The sequence below is a fragment of the Neophocaena asiaeorientalis genome, unplaced genomic scaffold, assembly GCF_003031525.2.
Source record: "Neophocaena asiaeorientalis asiaeorientalis breed wild unplaced genomic scaffold, Neophocaena_asiaeorientalis_V1.1 scaffold256, whole genome shotgun sequence".
NCBI classification, from domain to species: domain Eukaryota; kingdom Metazoa; phylum Chordata; class Mammalia; order Artiodactyla; family Phocoenidae; genus Neophocaena; species Neophocaena asiaeorientalis.
The window spans coordinates 1,459,501-1,471,689 of record NW_020185324.1 but is presented as its reverse complement, the minus strand read 5'-3'; the positions used below and the strand labels follow the sequence as shown (position 1 = coordinate 1,471,689).

Here is a 12,189-nt window from a genome sequence, read left to right as displayed (position 1 = left end):
TGAATGGAAGTTCTTTATTTTAATGAACATGACAACAGACAAAATAGTACATGTTGCTGTGAGAAACAGATCCAACTCTCTGGGTCTACAAATACACTGATTTAAGGAAAGTTGACTAGTTAACTGAATGGGACCCAGCCTTTGCATAGGCCCTGTACTATAAATACAGTGTTACTATCCTCACTTCCCCCAAAACTTCAGCTACAAGGAATCACCAACTCACCGGGTAGTATGCCCACAGTTTATCGAGGGTATTTACATATCATACCCTGGAAACATTGTTATAAATGGTGAATGGTTTGCACCACCGCCCTTAAAAGTCCCACAGCATGCTTCCAGCAGAGCTCAGCACAATCAACGGTCCATAGTTCCCCAGAGTATTCCCCAGAAGAGATGTTCAGAGCACAAACTTATGGTACCAAGAACATTTTTCTCCCCATCCCAGTACCCCCTGAGAAAAATATCCCAACCTCAACAGCCCCCCAGAGTTACCAGGAATCCTATTATCCTCAACAGTCTGTGAAAGTTTCCTTGGCCTGGGGCAGCAGAAGGTGCAACAGGCTTCTCCAACCATCAGATTTCAAGGAAGCTTGGGTAGGGCTCACACGTCTATTACCTCATTGATCCTCACAGCTCCTCTGTATGGCACCTCTCATTATCCCCATGTTACAAGCAGAGAGAGGTTATTCTGCTCAGCCAGAACTGTGGAAGAGCATGCAGAGAAGGGAGAAGAGCGGTGGCGCTACATGCAGTTGGGGTTTCCTACTGGACCCAGGTCCCTGAGTCTGCCTCTGCCTTCTTACTTGCTCCCAGGGTTCTTCTTTGATCTACTGTGTGCCAACTGGGATCACGGCGCTTTCTCTGCTTCTCTGGCCATAAGCAAACAAGATAGCTCTTTGGAGATTTTTGGTGCCAGGGAGATTTACAGTCAGGAAATACTATATCCTAAATGTTCCTTCCTTTATCTTACCTCTCTTCTCCCTCTTCTCTCTCCCTCCCTCCCCCCCACACCAAGACACACGTAAACACCATGGCATGATTATATTACTCTTCCTTTTCAGACACACAGAGGCAAAAAAAACAAACAAACAAAAGCAAAAAACATGCCTGGCAGGAAGCAGTAGACTTGAGACCCTACAGCCCAAGCTCCTAACCACTGCCCTTACTGAATCAAGTCCCTTCAATGTAACCCATCCAAAAATAAAGGTTAGGAAATGGGGAAGAGATGGGAAAGGAAAAACTGCCCTGGGTCATTGAGGGTCAAGTAGAGAAAAGGAGATGCTTAGAATGATACAGTTTCCATGAATTCAGCACTCACAACCCTACCTGGGACCTAGGCTAAAATACAGACATTGACATGTGATGAACAGCTTGAAGTCAGGACTCAAATGAGGTCAACTGATAAGCAGGTGATCTGGTCAACTTGGATGTGATGCCAGAGGTTCACAACACCTTCTCTTTGAAAGAGAAAGTTCCCAAGAAAATGATTAATAAACTATATAAACTTCAAGCCCTTAAGCAGTATTTCCTCCTTTTACTGGCCAAGGTGAAAAGAGCAGGAAAGTGACAGTTTTTTCCCATTGTACTAAAGGTACTTTACTGAATCTTTCTGGGCTGGCTAAGAGTCCTCAAGGACTTCTTACTCATTCTTGACTTCGACAGGTGAACCACTGGCACACCACTCCCAACAAAAGGCAGAAATGAGTCCAAACATAGCAGCCCTCTATTTTTGAGTGAGAGATACTTTGGTTCTCTAGAAGGTGTGAAAAAGCTATGTGAGCACAAGCGATTTCACCAAAGGAAAACCAAGTCCTTCCAGTTAGCTTTTCCTGGTTTCCAAAGAGTAGCCTTTTGTTTCCTGAAGTTGCTTATAATAAACAAATGAAAGAAACAGTTCTCTTCCTCTAATAGCCTAACATTGATTAAAACTTTCCTGGAAAAAAAAGAGTCTACTGAATGTGGGGAGGATAACTTATAGTACTCTCAGGCCTCTAAGTTCCTACATACAGAAGAAGGTGTGTGTGAAGAAGAGTGCTAAGAATCAACACCTGACTCACACACACACCTGGCAGCTGGGGTCAAATCTTGTTAGGACAAATCTCTTTACAACCAAAATGTTTAAACTTCAACTGATGGAAGCATGAAATTCCTGATCGCCTGCAGGATAGGTTACCATTCAGTGGGCACCTAAACCACTATAAAAACTGATGAACTGATAACCCTCATGCAGATCTGGCAGCCTTAGTATGCCACTGATGAAAGTATACACATTCATTCAACAAATACTGTTGAATGCCTACAAAGTGTAACTTAGTCACTCCCCTCCCACTTGGCCACTCCACAAAAAGCCCCTTGTGTTCCTCAAGGCAGTGTCTCCACACTGTGTCCCCCTCCCACATGGCTGTCATTCTCAACATGGTGAACGATTCTCAGACCCCAGTCGACAGCTGCAACTGCTCCCCTTTCCAACCTCCCCCAAATAAAAACATATCAGAACACGAGTAAGTTCATATGACTTTCATTAGAGAACTAGCCTTGAATTCTCTCAACATTAAAAAAAAATTAAATATACACAAACTTTCATCACAGTGAACTATTTGAGTTGCTTCTCCCAATTGTGACTGAAACCCTGCCAGGGCTGAGAAATTCTGAGTTGTAGTAAGTAAACCTCAATCATTTCTCTCCCAGCCTTCTCTCCATGATAAGGATTCAGCCAACTCTCCTCCCACTCCTGAGTCATAATTCTAAAGGAGAGCAAAGGGTGATGTCTCCGAAGACAGAGAAGTCTTATTCTGCCCTCAAGGTCAGAAGCCTGGATTCTCCAAATACCCTTCAGGTTATGCCTCACAGGATTTAATCTTGCGGCCAAGAAACCAAACAGTAGCCACAAATACCATAGAAGTATTTAAGACCAATAGTGTCTAAATAGTGTCTATCCCTTGGTCAGTAATACCCCTAGAAATATTTAAGGGAAGACAGAACATACTCACTGAGGAAGTACAGAGCCAGGTTGCATTCTTAAAGAAGCATACAATCCTTAAGAAGAAACAATTGAGAAGATAAAACAGGTGCGCTAAAGAGAAGCAGAAGGATGAATTTCAAAAGGCCAACAGAAAATAAATCAAAATAAACTCAAGCCCACCAAATCATATGTTAAGTTTCATCAAAACTACTTATTTCATTTTCTAAGAAATGGCAAAAACTTTCAGCATGGACACTGAAGCTTCACAATATCCAGCTTATCCCTGTGTGGACAACCCCTGTTTTTCCTTTAAAAAATTATGCACCAAGGGACTTCTCTGGCGGTCCAGTGGTAAGGAATCCGCCTCACAATGCAGGGGACGTGGGTTCAATCCCTGGTCAGGGAACTAAGATCCCACATGCAGCAGGGCAACTAAGCCTGCATGCCACAGCTACTGAGCTCGCGCACCTCAACTAGAGCCCACGTACCGCAAACTAGAGCCCATGCGCCCTGGAGCCCGCCCCACAGCTAGAGAAGAGAAAACCCGCATGCCACTACAGAGAAGCCCGTGCGCTGCAGTGAAAGATCCCGCATGCCTCAACCAAGATCCCACGTGCTGCAACTAAGACCCGACGCAGCCAAAAATAAATTAAATAAATATATAAATATATAAAATAAATCTTAAAAAAAATATATGCACCAAGAACTCAACTCTTCTTTTACATTTTCACGTGGAAATCTAATTCCTGGCCAACTACAGAGCATGACCCATGCAAATTCCCCTATAAAAATTTCACAGTGAATAGCAAAAATCAATAGATTGATTTAACAAATTAGAAAAGTTGAAAGTAAGACAGCATGAGCAAAATTTCAGTCTTTAAATATACTGAATACTTTAATTCTCAGAACCAGTAGAGTTTATTCACAAATTTCCACTCTTTAAGCTTTTATTAGTAGTAAATCTCTTGAGATGCGTCTCCCACCAATTAAAAGAAAAAAAACTCACAAGAAATGAATTATACAGCATGGAAAAACAGAAAAGCTAGACTAGTTAAGAAACTGATATAAAGTCTCAATGAATTCTTTAACTGGCCTACCTTTCCTATCTCACTGTGCCATAAAACAAAAAGAATACGAGCTCTCTGAGGTGCTCATCTTCATTAGTCACCTGGGGAATTCAACAACACACATTTACTCAAATGGCTAAAATAAGACAACAGACACTAACAAGCATTGACAAGAATGTAGAGCAACTAGAACTCACATACCACTGTTGGCAACATAAATTAATAAAACCATTCTGGCAGTCCCTACTACAGGTGAACTGTGTGGCCCAGCAATTCCACTCCTAGATACTTATCCAACAGAAATGTATACATAGGTTCATGAGAAAACATGCACAAAATTGTTTATAACAACACTGTTCATTATTGGTCCAAAACTGGAAACAACCCAATGTACATCTCCAGTAGGATGGATAAACAGTAGTATATTCACACAATGGAATACAACAAGCAATGAAAATCAACAACCCATAGCCACATAAAACAACAGTAGATCAATCTTACAAATAGGACATGGAGTGAGAGAAGCCAGACACAAGAAAGTACACACTCTGTGATTTTATAAAGCTCAAAAATCTGACAAAAGTAATCAATGATATTAGAAGGATATCCTTTGGGCTACAGTAGTGACTGGAATGGGGTATAATACAAAGATGATCAGCTTGGGTCTGTGGTTCTATTTTGGGGAAGGGAGATGAGGGAGTATTTCATAGAAAAGTGAGTCATAACATCACATAATAGGGACAATTCCAGCCCCTAAAAAGGGCTACTCTTTTTTTTTTTTTTTCTGTACGCGGGCCTCTCACTGCTGTGGCCTCTCCCATTGCGGAGCACAGGCTCCGGACGCGCAGGCTCAGCGGCCATGGCTCACGGGCCCAGCCGCTCCGCGACATGTGGGATCTTCCCGGACCGGGGCACGAACCCATGTGCCCTGCATCGGCAGGCGGACTCTCAACCACTGCGCCACCAGGGAAGCCCCAGGGCTACTCTTAAACACGTATTTTTTAGAGGAAAGAGCAGTTCTGTTAAGAATAATACAAAAGAGAAGGAGAAGGGAAGAGGAAGGGAGAGGAAGGAAAGGAGGAAGGATGAATAAATTCAGGCTTGATTTCTACCTAATTATTTTTTCATATTTTCCCCAAGGTCAAAGGGTGAACAAGTCGGAATTACCAACAGAAATCTGAACAAATGTAGCCAAAAATGTAATACAAATATCAACCAATTTACATTCTTGCCTCTAATCAAGCCAAAAATTAGATAAAATAAATATCAAAAGGAGTTTTAACTGCAATATGCAATAAATGTAAACCAACAAGAATAGAGGTTCTTCTTGTGTGCTTCTCAGGGGATTAGATAATTATAAAAATGTATTAGTATGTCTCCTGAGACTTAAACTATGCCCCATTGGTCAATTCCATTAACTAAATGAATTTTATTTTATTTTTTTTTTGGCTGTGCCGAGTGGCTTGCAGGATCTTAGTTCCCTGACCAGGGATTGAACCCGGGCCCCAGCAGTGAAAGCGCCAAGTCCTACCACTGGACCACCAGGGAGTTCCCTAAATGAATTTTTTAAAAAAACACCCTAAAACAGAGCTACAGGGTTCCTGAAATATATAACTCTCTCCAATTAACTGATTGCTTCTGTAACAAAAGAAACATAAGGATACTTATTTCTGACAGGTTTTCCTGATGTATACGTCCATACACAAATATCCAGCTCAACAGTATATCTGTTTTAAGCTTCTTCATCAGCGAGAATATCATTTGCTTCCAGCATTCATACTTCAAATGCAAAGCTGAAGAAAGGAAAAGGCAAACAAGTACCTGAGTTTAGAAGCCAAAGAGAGAAAATAAAAACTGCTGGATTATGTCACCTGCTCTGCTCACACAGAGTACATGCTCAAGGCAATTCACACGCCTAGAGGCTGCAGTGTTTTAGTAAGAGCCTCATTGTCAGATGTCCCCCATTGAAGACAGTTCTGTTATTCTCCTTCACTGCCCTCCCAAACACACACACACACAAACACTCCAACAAATGTGAGCGTTCCACCTGCCACGGCCTTGTCAAGTGTGGAACATGTTATTTAAAATTATAAAGGTAGGGACTTCCCTGGTGGCGCAGTAGATACGAATCCGCCTGCCAATGCAGGGGACATGGGTTCAAGCCCTGGTCCTGGAAGATCCCACATGCTGTGGAGCAATGAAGCCTGTGCACCACAACTACGGAACCTGCACTCTAGAGCCCATGAGCCACAACTAATGAGCCCGGGGGCTGCAACTACTACAGCCTGTGCGCCTGGAGCCCGTGCTCCACAACAAGAGAAGCTACCTCAATGAGAAGCCTGCACACTGCAGCGAGGAGTAGCCCCCACTCGCCGCAACTAGAGAAAGCCAGCGCGCAGCAACGAAGAACCAATGCAGCCAAATAAATAATTAATTTTCAAACAATTATAAAGGTAACTGAAAAGAGAACTAAAATTAATAAAATAAAAATAATAGGATATCTAATAAATATTGGGAGGCAAAGGGGAGAGGAAGAAAAGAGAGGTGGGAGGTAATACAAATTCCAGTTCTTCCTTAGCAGGGAGTTAGAGCTATTGTCAAATTTGTGAAACAAGTGTAGACTGTGGCAGGTTTAAAAAGAAGGCTGCACATGCTTTGACACTCTTCCCACCAAGTGGCCAGTCTATGTCCTCTCCCCTTGAGTCTGAGCAGGCTTTGTGACTGACCCAATCAACAGAGCTTGGTGAAAAGGAAGTTATGTAACTTCTGAGGCTGGGTCATAAAAGGGCAAGAAGCTTCCAACTCCTTCACTTGAGGCACTCATAGCTCAAGTTAATTGTGTGTGTCCTCTTGGAGGGTGTTCTGGGACGAGATTAGCATTTTAATTGGTAAACTCTGGGTAAAGCAGATTGCTCTCCACAACATGTGGTCCTCATCCAATCAGTTGAAGGCCTGAATAGGGCAAAAAGATTGGCCTCCCGGAGCAAGGGGGAATTCTCCAGCAGACTGCCTTTAGTCTTCATCTGTAACACCAGCTCTCCTGGGTGTCCAGTCCGCTGGCCCACGCTGCAGGCTTTGAAATCACCAACTTCCACAAATGTGTAAGCCAATTCCTTATGATAAATCTTTCTATAAACATATATACATTCTACTCTTCTGTTTCTCTACAGACCCTGATTAATGCCTGGGGGCAGGTGATGGCCATGTAAGCAGTGCAACTACCTGGGGCCAACATGCTGAAGCTGCCATGTGTAGGCACTCTAGTCAACAGTTAATGCTGAGCCCAGTCTGTCAGCCAACCCTGCCAAGGCGCATGGCATGGAAGCAAAGCCTTCCTGGACCCTCCAGACCAGCCCATTCACCAGGTGTGTGCAATAGAGAGACCTCAGTCAACACCACAAGGAGGAGAAGCGGCCAAGCCCTGCCTGAATCCTTGACCCACAGGACACATAATACCATGAAACAGTTGTTCAAGCCACTCAATTTTAAGTTAATTTGTTCAATGATAACCACCAAAAGTACTAAAAACAGACATAGGTGAGCTAGGATCAGAAAAGAGTAATGGGTTTTAGCTTTCATTTTAAACCCTTCTTCGTTATTTTCATTATTCTTACTATGTACAAATATTACTATAGAAATTTAAACAATTATAAATTAAAGAAACAACAGCAAACATGTTTAGCACTTTCTGTGTACCAGGCAATCTTCAACGTGCTCTCTATGTGTTTTAACTCATTTAATCCTCATAATAACCCTGTTAGGGGAGTGCTTTTTATGATCCCCTTTTTATAGATGGTAAGTTGAGACACAGAAAGGTTCAGTAACTATATGAAAGGTCACACAGCAAGCAGCAGCACCTAGATTCAAACTAGCCAGTCTGGATTCAGAGCTACAACATTTCCAAAGAGATCACCAGGCTGGTCCATAATCACAAACCACTGGATGAAGGGCACAATCTCAAATTGCCATTCACCTGGATCTCTAAGCATGTGAGTGACTGACAGTGCTATCATGTGTCAAGCACTGCTGGACTTCCTTGCTCCTTCAAAAGCCATGGCCTAAACTGCAATGCCTTTTACTCTAACCCCCACCTGAACACATTCTTCAAGGCCCAATCTCCCTAAACATCAACCAGATCTCTCTACTCGGTGTTAATTTCCCCTACATTTCCAATGAGCCATTTATATCAGATATTTCCATCCTTCTGCCTCCTATTCAATTCTGTATCCTTACATCTCCCCATCTGCTATGAACCATATGAGGGTCTTAGTCTCTGAATTCCCCCCACCAGGGCCTGGCATAAAATAGAAATGTAATTATTATTTATTAAAGTTCATTGATATTGGTTTATTCTAAATGAAAGTTGGTGGAGCAGCCTTCACCTTAGAGGAATTTTCACTGAATTTTATTTGAGAGGAAAGAGGGAGGAGAGGAGTTACACACAATTCTACTCCTGACTACATCCCCTATACAAATGTGTATCAAGCCATGTACTAGAATGTTCACAGTCACACTATTCCCCACAGACAAAATTCGGAAACTACTCAGATGCCCATCAACTCTAGAATGGATGAACTGTGGCACAGTCACACAATGAAACATTGGACAGCAATGATAACGGGCGAAATACAGCCACAGGCAACAACACGGCTAAATATCACAAACATAATTTTGACTAAAGGAAGCCAGATACCAAAACCAAAATGAAAACAAAACAAAACCCCCCACGAAAACATACTGTATGATCCCATGTGTAAACAGACCATGAAGACAGGCAAAACTAACCTATAGTTGGGACAGTGGTCGCCTCTGGGGAGACAGTGTGACTGGAAAAAGGCAAGGCAATGCTCTGTTTCCTGATCTCAGTGCTGGTTATAAGTCTACGCTCACTTTGTGAAAATTCATCAAATTGTACACTTAAGATTTATATGTATGTTATAGTTCAACTTTAAAATTACTTTTTTTTAAAAAGATGCATAAGCCAAGCCACCCATGCAACAGGCATAAAATATCCTGTAACATTTGAAACCAACTTGACTTCACCTGATTGGAGGGCAGAAGAGAAGCACGGTGGTTGTTGTGTAATTTGGATAGCTTCAGCTCTGCTCACTAAAACGTGATTTTCAGGGCTTCCCTGGTGGCGCAGTGGTTGAGAGTCCGCCTGCCGATGCAGGGGACACGGGACACGTGCCCCGGTCCGGGAAGATCCCACATGCCGCGGAGCGGCTGGGCCCGTGAGTCATGGCTGCTGAGCCTGCGCGTCCAGAGCCTGTGCTCCGCGACGGGAGAAGCCACAACAGTGAGAGGCCCGCGTACGGCAAAAAACCAAAACAAAACAAAACAAAAACATGATCTTCAGAGCGTGCACAAATAGTCCAACAAAATGCTTAAGCGTCTGAAATTTCTGAGATTCCCCTTTGCTGCTTCTGAATCTGCTCACCCTTCTCCATTTTAACAGACCTCAGCTCCCACAAGTACTCCCCTTTCAGCCTTTCTCCAACTCCTTTCCCCAGTTTCTTGAATTTCCTCCAACTAGACCCTTTCCCATCCTCCTCCTCCACCTCAGACCAAGGGTTAATGCATGAGCACAACAGCTCATAGGGCTATCTGAGAGCAGGTGCTGATACTCATGAAATGGACCCAAGTCTTGAATGTATCCATTCTAGTGGCCATTTATCTGTGGTTTCTTTCTTTGGGGACAGCGGATACTTTAAAACAAAACTAACACCTCCCCCCAAAACACATACACAAAATAGAACTCGCATTTGCTGAGGCAGAACCTCAACTGGAATGATTCGTGGACTTGGCAAATCTAAAGTGCTGAAAGTGCCCCAAAGCACTGGCGTGCCCTACCTACGGGGATAAAATGCATTCCTAACTTGTGTATTTTTTTATTATTAATTAACTTATTTATTCATTTATTTATTTTTTGGTTGCGTTGGATCTTCATCGCTGCGTGTGGGCTTTCTCTAGTTGCAGTGAGCGGGGGCTTCTCATCGCTGTGGCTTCTCTTGTTGCGGAACACGGACTCTAGGCGTGCAGGCTTCAGCAGTTGCATGTGGGGATCAGTAGCTGTCACTCGCGGGCTCTAAAGCGCAGGCTCAGTAGTTGTGGCACACGGGCTTAGCTGCTCTGCGGCATGTGGGATCCTCCTGAACTAGGCATCGAACCCGTGTCCCCTGCATTGGCAGATGGCTTCTTAACCAGCGCGCCACCAGGGAAGTCCCTAACTTCTGTATTTTTAAAGGAGGCAATTATTCCTCTACTGGCAGCTTCTCCTCCCTTCTTAGACACTGTACTCTCAGCAGAGGACAGCCCATTCTTAACTCTTCTTCCATTGCTCAGCACCAGCACCTTTCCCCAAATCTACTAACTGAAAAAGGGCCGAAGTTAATAATCTCAGTTTTCTCATTCAATTTCTATCTTGGGAAAGCTTCACTTTATAATGAGGGAGTGAGAGGCTGGGGGAAGGGGAAATGGGGAATAACTGCTTAATGGGCACTAGGTTACTTTTGGGGGTGATGAAAATGTTCTGGAATTAGACAGTAGGGACGACTGCACAACTGTGAATATACTAAAAAGAAAAAACCACCGAATTATACTCTTTAAGTGGGTAAATTTATGGAACGTTTATCATATCTCAACTTTTAAAATAAATAACATGTGGGAGTGCCCAACTTTTTTTAGACAAAGTTGGATGAAAGAAGCAACTAGCAGATGGACAGCTAACTACCACCTAAAAAGCAAGGTGAATACACTCATGAATTAAAAACGAGGAAACTGGCCCTGATTTCCATCCAGCTCAGAGGTGGATGGGATGAAGCTGGGGCAAGAAAGTGCACAACTATAGATCTGGATGATTAACCTTCCTTGTTAGTCTCAGGGCTCCCGTCTTCATATAGTGTTTCATTAATTCGACGAACCTCCGTAGAGACGATGTGCAGAGAGAGGGCGCTGGGGGACGCCATAGATTGTTTTTAACGCTAACTCGCCAAAGCCCTCGTCAAGTCACCCCCGCGCAGCACAAGTTCTTGCTGACTTGCAGGACCCGCCGCGAAGAGTTGCCTCTGAAAGTTCCCCGCGGACCCAGGTGGAGAAGAATGGTCAAAGGGAGGAGACTGCCGTGGGCATGGAAGAGGCTTGGAAGGGGGGGGGGGCGTTGAGGGAACAAGTCTGCTGAAGGGCGCTCGCACCCTGCCTCGACACGACCACCAGAAGCCCACGCTGTCCCGGCCGGGTTCGAATGGCCCCGGAGGCCCAGAGCTCCCGAACTCCTCCCCCACCGCCCGGCCCCTTCAACCCTGGCCGGAGCCATCTCGGAGTCGGCTGAGGGCGACCTGAGGCCACCTGCCGCTCCGCGACCGAGGAAGAAAGGGGTCGACCGCCACTCCCTCCTGCGGAGCGGAGCCGAAAACTACCAGGGGAGACGCCTCGGAGAGCTCTCTCAGCCTACCCGGGCTAATAAAGGGCCCGGGGACACCCAAGGGCCGTGCGTCCCGGCCTGAGAGGCGCCCGCACCCTCCCGCCTCTCAGCCCGGCCCGGACTTTCCCGCTGCCCCAAAGCCGCGCGCGCCGCGCTCCCCTTCCAAACCCTCGAGCCCCGCCGCCGCAGTGCACCGAAGACGGCGGACCGCGGGGCCGCAGCAACCTCTCGGACCCCGTCCCTAGGCCCGTCCTGAGGCCGCCAAGGTAACCGGGCGAGCGGGAGCCCGCGGGGGCTGCCCTCCGCCACCGGCGCGCGCCAAGCTGGCCTGGCTGAGCGCGGAGACCGGCCCGGGACAGGGTCGGAGACCCGAGCCCCCGCACTGACCCGCAAGGGAAAGGGGGCGCAGCGTAGCCCTCATCTCCACTCACCTCCAGTAGCTCCTCTCAACCTGCGGCACCCGGCCAGCCCCTCTTTTCCTCGCCCGCGGCTCCCGGACCTCGGAGGAGGGGGCGGGGCTGGGCGGGGGAGGGCGGAGCCTGCCCCAGCTCGCCAGCGCCAGAATTAAACCCCGAGACGTACTGGAAGCACCTGGGCCGCGCTGCTACCGCAGAGGCGAGAAAGTCGGAGACCCACAAGCCTCCGACTCCGGGTGGGAAACGACTGTGGCTGCGTCCCGGAGCGGGACGGAGGCACAGCTCAGGCCTGCGAAACCCCAGGCGGCTCCCGAGACCTCA

The 12,189-nt window shown here is 45.8% G+C and overlaps 1 protein-coding gene across 2 annotated transcripts in view; it reads right to left on the bottom strand.

Annotated features, from left to right (window-relative positions):
• The window catches only part of KANK1 (KN motif and ankyrin repeat domains 1), a 208,072-nt gene that overhangs the window by 176,451 nt on the left and 19,432 nt on the right, over positions 1-12,189 (bottom strand). Inside the window, exon 1 of one of the 2 annotated variants that reach the window (XM_024734213.1) lies at positions 11,884-11,956. The exons of the other annotated variant lie outside the window; for it this stretch is intronic. The gene's annotated coding sequence lies outside the window, so the exon portion shown is untranslated. Of the gene's footprint in view, positions 1-11,883; positions 11,957-12,189 lie in introns of those variants that run through there. 2 annotated transcript variants of the gene reach the window in all.